The sequence below is a fragment of the Lissotriton vulgaris genome, chromosome 3_1 (assembly GCF_964263255.1).
Source record: "Lissotriton vulgaris chromosome 3_1, aLisVul1.2, whole genome shotgun sequence".
In the NCBI taxonomy this organism is placed as follows: Eukaryota; Metazoa; Chordata; class Amphibia; order Caudata; family Salamandridae; genus Lissotriton; species Lissotriton vulgaris.
In genome coordinates this window covers 1,060,626,139-1,060,638,486 of record NC_141689.1, presented here as the reverse complement: position 1 = coordinate 1,060,638,486, position 12,348 = coordinate 1,060,626,139, and the positions used below count along the sequence as shown (strand labels likewise).

General features: G+C 46.6%; 1 protein-coding gene across 1 annotated transcript in view; it reads left to right on the top strand.

The window, feature by feature from the left end:
• The window catches only part of LOC147727391 (coiled-coil domain-containing protein 171-like), a 1,936,181-nt gene that overhangs the window by 697,074 nt on the left and 1,226,759 nt on the right, over nt 1-12,348 (top strand). The gene's annotated exons all lie outside the window — the stretch shown is intronic.

The following is a 12,348-nucleotide window of genomic DNA, read 5'->3' as shown; positions in this document are numbered from 1 at the left end:
GTTTTTTGAGAGAGTTTTCTCAAATTATTCGACATTTTTTGACTAAATAAGGCTTCTGGTTTAATTTTCTGTGGTAACCCATAGGAATTTCCTGTCAGAATGCCTGCTCTTTTTAGGAAATGTCCTTCTTGTGACAAAAAGATGGCTAAAAATGATCCACACTCTGTGTGTATTGTGTGTCTTCCATCTTCACACATTCCTGATCAGTGCCATCATTGTAAAAAATGTAAAAGTCGGAATCTTCGCGACAGGGAGAGGATTCGACTTCATGCCATGCAGGAGATGGACAAGAGTCACCAGGTGGGTGCTTCCCCAGCCCCTAGATCGTCTCCTACAAGCAAGCATGCCCAGAAACGGCGTCATTCCACCTCTCCTGTATCCAGAAAGAGGAATGAGGGTCGAAGATCTCCGTCGACGTCGAGGACGCCGTCGAAAAGGCCCAGATCATCTTCACGACGTCGAAGATCTCCGCCGCAGTCAAGTAAGTCGGCGTCGAGGCACCATGCTTCGGGCTCGAAGTCCATGGTTGCTACTACTTCTAAGTCTCCGTCGACGTCGAGGCTTCCGTCGACGTCGAGACGCTCTCCGCCACCCCGGGAGGGGTCGGCGTTGAGAGTTAGGACGGCATCTAGGTCGCCGCTGGCAAGCGGGCCGCTATCGAAAGGGACTGTCAGATCCCATCCTTCGACGTCAAGGAGGTCGACGCCGAGGCGACGTCATGAAAGGTCACCGCCGACTCGATGTCGAGGAAGGTCATCGTCGAGACACCGTCGAGCAACGTCTCCGATTCGACATCGAGGAAGATCGACGTCGAGGTCTCCGGATCGACGTCGAGGCTCTCAGTCGGTCTCTTCACGGCGTGATTCAAGGCACCGCTCAACGCCGTTAGTCACCCAGACTTCTTCGACGTCGAGGATCTCTCCGTCTAGGGTTAAAGTGACTGCAGAGGTGGAGTCCCCGGGTTCAAGATCTTCCGGAGGAAAATCTTCATCTCCTGGCTTGAACATTGTGCAGGTTTCTCCAGAATCTACGCCCAAATCAGGGGGCAGCTTGATTTCTCATCCTCAAGGGGCTGTATCTGGACAGAGTAGTCCGGGCTCGGACTACTCCCGGACATATTCACCTTCCAAGGCAAAGACTCCAGCTAGACCAGCTAGATCTCCTCGGAGCCCCAGGAGGTCCCCCAGACCGAGATTGCGAGTCAGATCACGGTCTCCAGTGTGGTCGAAGACTCCTGCCAGATCAAAATCTCCAGTCAGGCCAAGACCAAGATCAAAATCTCCAGTCAGGCCAAGACCAAGATCCAAATCTCCAGTCAGGCCAAGACCAAGATCCAAATCTCCGGTCAGGCCAAGACCAAGGTCTCCTTCAAGTCATCGGTCTAGATCTAGGGACAGTCACAACAGGAATCGTGACAGGTCCCATAGGAGGTGACGCACAAGGTCTTCTACAAGGTCTTCATCAACTAGATCTTCTTACCGAGATTATTCTCCGACCTATTCCTCTACGCCACCTTCCCGAGTCTCTCCGATTGATGACCTCGCTACTTTCTCAGATGTATTAGTCAGAGGAGCAACAAAGCTTAATATCACGCTGACCACTCCAGTGGTTCCTACTTCCGTGATTTTTGACACCCTCCGTCATCGTACAGCGCCCAGGCCTCTTCTTCCCCTGGTCCCTGGCCTCCTAGAACCAGCTATGGCTACATTCCTCACACCAGCAGTGGTGGGATCTGTTCCATCTCGAATTGCCAAGAAGTATAAGGCCCCTGCAGAGGATCCCTTGTTCCTCAGATCGGACCCTCCTGAGGACTCTATCATTGTGGCGGCTGCCATGAAGTCCCATGGAGGTTATACGTCTTCCTCAGTGCCACCTGAAAAAGACAGCAAGCTTATGGACTCTTTTGGAAGGAAGATATGCAACACCTCTTCTTCCTTCATGAAGGTGGCGAGTGCCTCTGCCTTACTTGGAAGGTACGACAGGTCTCTTTGGGACTCCATGACTCGCTTTACTGACAAGCTCCCAAAAGAAGATTGCCAAGATTTCCTGGAGACTTTGCAGGAGGGAGGCCTGGTAGCCAACCAAGTTATTAGCGCTGCAGTTGATGCCTCAGATCTTGCAGCTCATGGCTACTCAAGTGGCATTTGTTCCCGTCGGTCAGCCTGGCTCCGCCTAACAGGGCTCAAACCAGATGCCCAGAAGAAGATTCTGAATTTGCCCTTCAATGGGAAAACCCTGTTTGGTCCACACGCGGACGACGAAATGTCCAAGATGAAAGCTGAAATGGACACCATCAAAGCTGTGGGGTTAGAAAAGCGCAAGGAGTACAAGAAACGCTTTCGCCAAGGTGACCGCAAGGCCTTCCAACAGAGGGTTCAAACCCCTCAGTGGCAGACCCAGTCGCAACAGAAGACGCAGTTCCAGCAGCGTCGTCCTGGCAGAGGAAGAGGTGGCAATACCAGACAGCAGTTCCACTCAAAGCAGCCTCCTAAGCCCTGAGCCATTGCTTCCTCCAAGTCTGTTCACCACTCCAGTGGGAGGGAGTGTTTCTCATCATCTGACAGAGTGGCAATCCATTACAAAAGACAGATGGGTGCTGAGTATTGTGCAGCATGGTTACTTGCTGAAGTTCAAATCCCCTCCGCCTCAGCTGTCTCCCCAGTTGCAACATCTTCCACGTTACAAGACTCTATTGCTAAGAGACGAAGTCTCCGTCCTTCTAAAGAAAATGGCCATAGAGGAGGTTCCCTTGATTCACAGAAATCAAGGAGTGTACTCTCGATATTTCCTGGTTCCAAAACGAGGATCTGTCAAAGAATGCAGACCCATCTTAGACCTTCGAAGGTTAAACAAGTTCATACGAAAAGAAAAGTTCCGTATGCTGGCCCTGCATCAGCTCTTCCCACACCTACATCAGGGGGACTGGATGTGTGCCATCGACTTGCAGGACGCCTACTTCCACATACCAGTGTCCATCAAACATCGGAAGTTTCTAAGATTTCAGATCGGACGTCGTCACTACCAGTATCGAGTACTGCCGTTTGGCCTGAAATCTGCACCTCGGACATTCTCAAAATGCATGGCGGTGGTGGCTGCTTTTCTCCGCAAAAGAAAGATCTTCGTCTATCCATATATAGACGATTGGTTGTTGAAGAGTTCCACTCCGTCTCTGCTTCAGAGCCATCTCTCGTTCTGCCTCAAACTGATGAAGTCGCTGGGCCTTCATGTTAATCTGAAGAAATCAGTTTTCAACCCCTCCCAGCGGATTCACTACCTGGGTGCTTCTCTGGACTCACGTCAGGCAAGCGTGTGTCCTTCGGAAGAGAGGTTGTCATCTATGCTTCTGAAGGCTCGCCTTCTTCTGGACAATCAGGCCCCAACAGCCAGACACGTGTCCTCTCTGCTGGGATCGATGGCATCATGCATTTACATTGTGCCCAATGCTCGCCTTCACATGAGACCTCTGCAACAAGCCCTCGAGGATCAGTGGTCTCAAAGATCGGTTCAGTGGGAAGACCGAGTCATGCTGCCTCAAGGAGCCAGGGACTCGATCAGATGGTGGTTGAAACGATCAAATCTTCTACGAGGAGTCCCATTTCATCGCCCTCCTCCGTCTCAGTCAATTGTCACGGATGCCTCCCTCCAAGGCTGGGGTGCTCACATGGACCAACTCCAAGTTCAAGGCCTTTGGTCCGAGGTAGAGCAAGGCTACCATATAAACTTCCTGGAGCTGCGAGCAGTCCATCTTGCTCTCAAGTCTCTTTATCCTGCCCTGCGCACCAAACACCTCCAGATTCAGACGGACAACACAACAACGATGTTCTATCTGAACAAGCAGGGAGGCACAAGGTCAAGAGTCTTGTCTCTGGAAGCACAAGCCATCTGGCACTGGCTCCTGGCAAGAGGCCTGTCCGTCGTGGCAGTTCATCTACCAGGCATTCACAACGTCCAAGCAGACTGCCTCAGCAGAATCTTCGTCGAAGCGCACGATTGGGTGCTCAACGAGGAAGTGGCTCAAGACGTTTTTCAGTGTTGGGGCGTACCAGACGTAGACCTGTTCGCAGACGCAGACAACGCAAAATGCCCCGTCTTCGCGTCCAGGTTCCCCCAACAGGGATCACTGGGGAATGGCCTTTTGATCAGATGGTCTCAAACGTTACTCTATGCCTTTCCCCCCCTGCCTCTGATCCCGGCAGTGATCCAGAAGTTCTACAGGACCAACACCAGAATGATCCTGATAGCACCAGAGTGGCCACGCCAGTGGTGGTACCCCGATCTCCTTCAGATGTCGGAAGTTCCTCACCGGCGCCTACCATGCCGTCCAGACTTGCTGACCAAGGACCAGGTGAGAGTGTTGCACCCCAACCATCCTTCCCTTGGCTTAACGGCATGGCTCCTGAGGTCATCCAGTATGGACATCTAGACCTTCCAGCAGACTGCATGACTATTCTTAAATAATCTAAGCGACCCTCCACTAGGAAGTCTTACGCTTTTAAGTGGAAGAGGTTTTTCATATGGTGTCGTGAACATTCTCTTGACCCGGTACATGGCCAAGAGCAGGTGATTCTTCCATATCTTTTGCATTTAGCAAGATCAGGCTTGAAATACCCCTCCATCAGGGTTCATTTAGCTGCCATCACAGCATATAGGAAGTCTCCCAATCAGACATCTTTCTTCCTTATGCCTGTAGTTAAGGATTTCCTAGAAGGCCTGAAAAAAGTCTTCCCACCGGTGAGGTCTCCCTCTCCTCCCTGGGAGCTGAATATTGTATTGACTAAGCTGATGAGTGCTCCTTTCGAGCCTATTCATAAGGCTTCTTTGCAGCACTTGACCTGGAAAGCTGCTTTTTTAGTGGCAATTACCTCTGCCCGTAGGGTCAGCGAAATCCAGGCCTTGTGTTGCAAGGAACCTTACACGGTTTTTCATGCCAATAGGGGGGTTTTAAGAACGCACCCAAGTTTCCTGCCTAAGGTGGTGTCAGACTTTCAGATCAACCAGTCTATCACCTTACCTACCTTTTTTCCTAATCCTTCCACTCCCCCGGAGAGGTCATTACACTCCCTTGATCTCCGGAGGGTTCTGAAGTTTTACTTATCAAAAACCCTGCCTCTGAGAAAGTCTGACCGGCTTTTTGTTAACTATGGCAGTACGAATACTGGTCTGTAAGCTTCTAAACGGTCAATTTCTCGCTGGATTGTTTCCTGTATAGCTTTTGCTTACCAACTAGCTAACAAAACCTTGCAGGGTAGACCGCATGCACATTCTACCAGAGGGAAAGCTTCCACTACAGCTCTCCTTCGTAATGTACCTATCTCTGAAATTTGTAAAGCGGCAACTTGGCGGTCTGTCCATACCTTTACCCGCCATTATTGCCTGGACTCAGATACTCAGGCCGATGCCAGAGTAGGGCAGGCCTCTTTAAGAAACTTGTTTGCTTAAGATGTATGGTCAATATATATCTTGGCTTTTCTGTGAAGTTTTTATACTTCTTGCTCGTCCGCGAGACTTTGGGTATGAGCTTGCTAATCTATTCATAGATTATGACTATTGATGAGTATCCCCTGGATGAGAAGGATTAGTTACTTACCTGTAATCCTAGTTCTCATCCAGGGGTATACTCATCAAAGTCATAAGCTCCCGCCCGCCTCCCCGAACGAGCAAAGTTACTAAGTTATGAGAGGTTTTATTATGGATCTCTCCAGGTGTTATTCACCTCCAAAAAGAACTGACCCAACTGTCACCTGTGGTGCACCATGGGAGCAGGGGGTTGCCTTCAGGTCTTAAAGGCACGGTACCCCTACTCTAATGCCTTAAAGGCAAGGTGTCAGTTTTCTCTGTTTGCTTTATACTCTACTGCAGCCTACTGGCAAATGCCTGCAATTACAGGTTTTCCTATGGCAATAAAGCATTGTTGTATACAAAATGTTTTTCTGCTCTTTCTTCCTTAGGGTTTGGAAGGGTACTACTGTGTGTATACTGATTTATGTAATTTTGCGGCACTTTTGCCAGTTAGAAAATGTTTTTTAGGCTGCTATTATGTTTTCACATATTTATACATATATATTTATATGTATTTTCTATATGCTCCGGGATCCCGCACATGGGCGGGGATTATTCATAGCTTATGACTTTGATGAGTATGCCCCTGGATGAGAACTAGGATTACAGGTAAGTAACTAATCCTTCCTGTAGACAACATGACTTCCATGTTCTACACATAAAAACAGGGAGGCACACAATGAGTCCAGCTCTCCCGCATAGCAGAGCACACATGGTACTGGGACAAGCATCACAACATCCACCTCCTAGCAGAATACCTACCAGTGCTAGACAACAACTTCACAGATATGCTCAGAAGAATGCAGCAGCAAGTACATAGGTGAGAAATTGATACAGCATTGCTCCACTCATATTTCCAATGGTGGGAAACCCTGGAAATAGACCTCTGTGCCACTCACCAGAACGCAAAATGCCAAAGCTTCGCCTCCAGGTTTCCTCACCCACGATCTAAAGACAATGCCCTATGGGTAAACTGGTCGGGAAATTTATCTTTGCTTTTTCCCTCTCCCACTCATTTTTTATGTGGTTAAGAAGCTCACTCAAACATCCCCCATACTTACTCTAATCGCCCCAACATGGGTTTGACAAGCATGGTTGACAACCCTACCACAACTATTGGTTGTACCACATGAGAAACTGCCAATCTGGTCAAATCTTCCAACTCAGGACCAGGGGATGGCCATGCACCCCAACCAGTTAAAACTGCCAATCTGACTCCTGAAGTCCTAGAGTTTGGATACAAGAATGTATAGAGATTCTCAAACAAGCTCACAGAACATCCCCCCAAGCTTGTTATACAGCAATGTGGAAACTGTTTGTCCATTACTGTCTCAGAAAACAAATCTAACCCCTTTCACATACAGTACAAGATAATTTGTTACCTGCTACATTTACAATAAGCAGGACTTCCATACACTTCTATTAGAGTGCATGTAGAAGCACTTGCTGCTAGCATGCAAAACAGACAACACATCTTTCTACAAAATAGCTCTTATTAAAGCTTTTATGGATGGATTGAAAACAGTCATATCTCCTTCCATTCCACCAGCACCCACATGGAATCTTTATATTGTTTTCACCAGGCATATGGGCTTAGAACCATTACATTTATGTGTTCTATAGTTCCTTGCATGGAAAGTAGTTTTTTTAAGTGGCTATCACATCTCTAAGATAGATAAGTGAACTTCAAGCGCTCACCCTTGAAGAACTTTTTTCCAAAGCTGTCCATATAAACTAGAACTAGGAAAAAATACCAAATTTCTACCAAAAGTAGTTTCTTCTTTTCATATTAACCAAATCATTGAGCTCCCTGTGTTTTTTCAAAAACCAGACTCAGTGGCTGAAAGAGCACTACACACCCTTGATATTGATAGTAGTCATGTTCTACATAAAAAGAATAAAACCTCTACGAAAAACTCTACAACTCTTCGTAGCTTTCAAAAAACCCGCACAAAGGCTCACCCACATCTAATGCAGGGATCACAAGGTGTATGGTAAAATGCATTCAAACTTGCTACCACAAAACTAAACAATTGCTACCTACAGCACCAAGAGCACACTCCACTCATAAAAAAGGAGCCCCATTGGCCTTTCTAGGAAATATTCCAGTAGGAGGTATCTGTAAAGCAACTACATGGAATAACCCACATGCATTCATAAACCTCTATTGTGTTGATGTATTAGCTAACCAACAAGATAGAGTGGGTCAAGCTGTATTAGGAACACTTTTTCAAGCATCTATGGCAACTGTTAGCTAGCCACCGCTTTTGGGAAGCACTGTCTTACAGTAAATGCTAAGCATGTGTATCTACTGCCAACACATGCTACGAACAGAGTATGTTACTTAATCTGTAAGCATTTAATAATAGCGTGTCTTGTCGTAGATTCATATGCACCCACCCTCCTCCCCAGAAGCTAATGGTTCACACACACACTATTCATGAATATTCATTCTTATTTCAACTATATCTTTGCATGTTCATCTTTACTATCATTCTACTGTTCCTATACCAAACTCACCAATGGGCCAAAAAAAATTTAACAATGGAGTCAATCACCATGTGAAATACAGACATTAGGGGGAGTCCCCTATACCTTGTGACTCAAAAGACTTCTCCAAAGAAAAAGAAGTTGCAAACGCCTGAGCCCAATACAAGAGGGCTAGAGTATGCTAAGCATATGAATCTATGGCACTACACGCTATGAATGGATGCTTACAGGATCCTGAGGAGACCATAATTTTTTATAGCCAAAACCCGTTAACCTTGACAGTCTCAAAGGAGCCTTGTTGGATAAAATTAACTCTGAAGTAATTATTGGGACTGTTAGAGGCATGTCAAATGATTGATGCTTGGTGTCACTTACATGCAGACATGTCAATGAACACGCACTATATGCCACCACACAAACCGTGGACAAGATTGGATTATTGGTTACTTACCCCTGATGTAGCAATGTGGCTGGTTGTAGCTGGGCGTCTGTCACACACCTTGTCAAACCATGCTCCGATAACGGTAAGACTGAGACTTGCCTACCCTGGTGTGAGGACAAAGTGGTGGCGATTCCCCAAGATGGCATTGCGCGACTCAGTATTTGCTAGTGAATTGAGGCAGGCCATCAATGACTATTTTGAACTTAATGGGGGCTCAGTGGATATTAAAGCGATCCCATGGGAAGCAGTTAAAGCATACATATTGGGGGTGTATATATCAAAAGGGGCTGGCATACTTAAGGACCTACGTAACACCTTGGCAGGAATCGAGAAACAGTTCGAAATAATTGACGAAGAACGGGGCGAGTACAGACAGCCTCCAAGCTGAGGAGACGGGCGGTTCTCCTGACTGAATTCAATGAAGCCATGGAAAGGGAATCACACTACTTGGGGAAATATGCAGTTGCCAGAAGGTACGGAGCGGGAGAGTGCCCGGGCCATACAATAACTAGATTAATTCAGCCTTACCGGACCCCAACATGGATAACCAGCTTTATTGTGGCTGAAGGGGAGAATATACCCAATTGTGAAGGAATAGAAACTACAATCCTTTCATATTATAAAGATTTGTACACCACAAAAGTATCCTCGGAGGCCGATGCTAGTGATGCTTACTTGAATGAAATAGCGTTGGTGGAGAATGCACACAGGGAATTCCCGGCTGAGGCTTTTACAATAGATGAGGTGGTACAGGCGATAGACGTAATGGACGGGTCCAAGGCCCCCGGTTTGGATGGCTTTACTGGTAATTATTATTAAGCATTTAATCAGACACTGCCCCCCCCATTTGATAAATGTCTATCAGGAAGCAATAGATACCGGTATGTTCCGCCTGACTCTCTGCAAGGTAGTTATCACCTTATTACCCAAGGCAGGTAAGAACCCCAGAGGCTGCGGCTCGTATAGACTGCTATCCTTATAGAATTTCGACTATAAGATACTGGCCAAGATGCTGGCTACCAGACTGGCCCTGATAGTAGATCAATTGATTTCGCCAGCCCAGGATGGGTTCATACCAGATAGGTCCACTGCCCTAAACCTCAGTACTTTATTTGCCACAATACATAGGGTCTCACCTACACTTCCAGCAGTTGCAGTGATGTTCGATGCCAAGAAGGCTTTTGACTCGTTATAATGGCCATTTCTTTGGGCCACGCTGATAAGGCTGCGCATGTCACCTCGATTTGTAGCAGTAATATCGCTGCTATGTTCATTCCCAACAACCCGGATCCAGGTAAACGGTATGATCACAGCATCCTTCACTTTGTCGAGAGGGAGAAGTCAGGGGTGCCCTTTGTCCCCTCTGTTGTTTGTGGTTTCGATGGACCCCCTGGTGCGTCACCTCCAGGATAATCACTTGCACAGGGGCATACAATTTAAAACTTGACCATTATTGGTTAATCTGTACGCCAATGACATTATTCTGTATGTGCAGCGCCGGGATGAGAATTTGGGACCTCTACTGCGGGAGATTGACCAATTTGGTGCTCTATCAGGATTGCACATAAATTTGGGTAAATCTGACATATTTTCACTGACAGAGGCCCCCTGCGACCGTAATACTGGATTGGCCTTGGAGTGGTGCGATGACTCTGTCAAATATTAGGGTATAAGTATTCACAGGGATCCGGCCCAAATACTCCAACTTAATTACGTCCCGGTCTTGGAGAAGTTAGATAGTACTATAGAGAGGTGGCTCAAGCTCCCCCTGGTCATGGCTGGTAGAATAGCGTTGATTAAGATGGTTGTTTTACTGCAAATTCTATACTTGTTTCAGAGTATTCCAGTACCACTATGCAAGACCTTCTTTGCCACGCTAAGTTCTAAGCTGATCCGGTTGGTGTGGAGGTCAGCAGAGGGTAAGATGGGACACATTGACGACCCCGTATGAGCAGGGAGGGTTTGGAATTCCCAATGTTCATATATATTACCTGATTGCGCAATGTAGCTTCTCCAGACACTGGTTTCATTATGACCGGCGGATCCCGTATTTGCGCCCTGAGGCAGACAAAGCACACCCCACTCCCTTGCCCGCTCTACTCCCGGCAGGTTTAAAAAGAGACCTGGTGGATATACAGACACTGTCAACGACCAGTTGGGCCTGGATGCAATTGGCTCAGGCTATGGGCGCCCAGTTGCTGTATTCCCCGGCTCTGCTGCTCGCTGGGAACCTCTGGGTACCTATTACTAAAGAAGCTACGATGCAACAAACCTTCATTAAATTGCTCTGGGCACATTTGGGGGCATTTTCCCTGATGGACAGATCTTCTCCAGGGAAGAGGGTGGCAGATTTGAGAGAGCTACCTTCCTTGACCAGTTTAATTTGTGCAGACTGCAGAGGGCATTTCAATCATTGGTGCTGAGTTACCCCCTGGAACCGCAGGAGTTCCCTCCATTGACATTGCTTATAAAAGACACAACCGCATCTCATGACTAGGATGTATAAAGCGCTGTCATATGGATACTTCATTACATATATTGCGTTAAGTTAGCATGAGTGTATTACATGTTTAAACAGCCGTTTTGCCTTCAGGCTTCAGTTTTGCACACGACACGTACTTGTTGTTGTAGCTTTCAGCCTAGAAGTGGTGAGGTGTTTTATTTGAGAATAATATGTTATTCCTATGCTATCAGCTTTGCCTTGTACACTTGGTACAACTGTCTGCACACTGAGAGCTGCACACTCTAAGATTAACCTAACACAAGGTTGCTGGGAAGTCTGATCCTCGCACCACATTAGACATTAGACATAACACAAATAATGTTGATGCCAACATATTGGGCTCTACGCGGGTTTAAGATAGAGTTACACGGAATGAACGTAGACACTTGGTGCTGCGCATGAAGAGAACTGGTAGATGCTGATGTGAACTGCTCCTACTGACATTGAGAGGTATGGGGTCGCCCTGCTAAAACCCGAATGAGACCTTCTTAGATATAATATAATATGCTAGATAGGGTGCGCGAAATATAGGTGATATAGATTTCTATAGAAATTGCATTATAACATGCTAGCACCTTTTGCTTACTATGGATTAGTGACTATGCTGCTAACTCTGATTTTTATAATCTGCATTTTGGTATTATACAAGATACTGCGTTTGAGAACTTTGCATTGAATAATAAATATTTCAAACTTGCACTTGTGTTCTTGACTCTCAGTTTTGGTTTGAAATGATTATATAACGAAAGAGTGTTCATGTGTTCCACGACTCCTGAGGTATTCTAAAGATCATGTTCTGGTTTGTCTAATACATGTATCATTCCATAATGATCCATGAGACACTGTAGCTAGCTAGGTAACTAGATTTCTGACACTGAGATGAGTTTTTGGATCATCCTAACTCACTAAGGTTCTAGATCTCTATGCACAGTTCTGTGGGAGAACGGAAACCCTGCTACATGGCGCCCAACGGATTGGTTGGCCGTATTTCATGACACTCGAGTAGTATATCATTCAGACCTTGACACCTTCATTCCCGTTTCCGGAAAACGGTGGTGTCGGAAAAACCTGCCTATTTATGTGATAGGTGTTTTCAAGCTTGAATTCTTCTAAAAAACGGTTTCTTTGAATTACTACCCAGTTGTGCTACACACAGTTCTTTGTCTGGTTTTTCATCTTCCTGTGCTAACATGGCAGTGGAAATAGCGCAGCATAGCCGCGTCGCGGTTCGCGATCACTTGCGGGGATATAATGTACCCGCTGAAGGCTTAGCTGTGGTTCTAGTTGTGAGTGCGGAACATGCGTACCCGTACGAATTGTTTTATTCCTGGGTGACGTTTCCGGAAGTAGACGC